An 808-nucleotide genomic window follows, 5' to 3' on the forward strand; every position below is an offset into this window, starting at 1 on the left:
AAATGGGCCGGTTATGAGCTAGCCCAGCCCGGCCCGGCCCGGCCCACTTGTCACTCTGCACGTATGTAGGACAACAAATGCTTGTAGGACACCCTAGCTAGCATAGCAGCACTTCTTGTTTTGAGTAATTCATGGAGTCCTTTTACACCAAAAATTGTAGTATATCAATTGCTAATCCTTGTAATTTTCAGCTTTAATTTGTTCAGTGTTTTTGCATTGATTTAGAATGACAGGTCTATTACTTTGTTTATGTGCGCTATTTAAAGCCATATTATACGATACAAAAATATCCAATTAAATCATAATAGTATATAGATTATAATTGGGAAAAAAAATATAAAGAGACTTTATTTTGCTGTGATAGATTTGATAAAAATCACACAACAACAGCAGAATATTCAATTCAATGAAATTCTACAAATGGGGTAGGGTAGAGCGTTAGGCCTTACCATTACCTCGTGGAGGTAGAGAGGCTATTTCCGAAAGATAGAAAAATCACACAAATGATACACTGTTTTCTCATTTTGTCCAAAAAAAAAGAAAAAAAAGTTATAAGAAAAGGAAAAAAAATAAAAAATAGGAGAGAATTTTAGATGCAACTCAATACTCGTATAAAAATATTCCGTTACCGGGAATCGAACCCGGGTCTCCTGGGTGAAAGCCAGATATCCTAACCGCTGGACGATAACGGATTATTGTCCGTGTATCTTCTTTTAGTCCTATATATATGTAATCATACACATGGAACCAGAACATTATGTGAATGCAAAACCGTTTGCAAAATATGTGTACTTTAGCAAAAAAAAAA

At 35.0% G+C, this 808-nt stretch overlaps 1 non-coding gene across 1 annotated transcript; it reads right to left on the minus strand.

Annotated features, from left to right (window-relative positions):
• Nucleotides 1-620: 620 nt before the first annotated feature.
• Nucleotides 621-692, minus strand: TRNAE-UUC. Its single transcript has one exon. It is a non-coding gene; the product is annotated as a tRNA-Glu (tRNA).
• Between the last annotated feature and the right edge of the window lie 116 nt (nt 693-808).

Source organism: Capsicum annuum, unplaced genomic scaffold (genome assembly GCF_002878395.1).
Source record: "Capsicum annuum cultivar UCD-10X-F1 unplaced genomic scaffold, UCD10Xv1.1 ctg16856, whole genome shotgun sequence".
In the NCBI taxonomy this organism is placed as follows: Eukaryota; Viridiplantae; Streptophyta; class Magnoliopsida; order Solanales; family Solanaceae; genus Capsicum; species Capsicum annuum.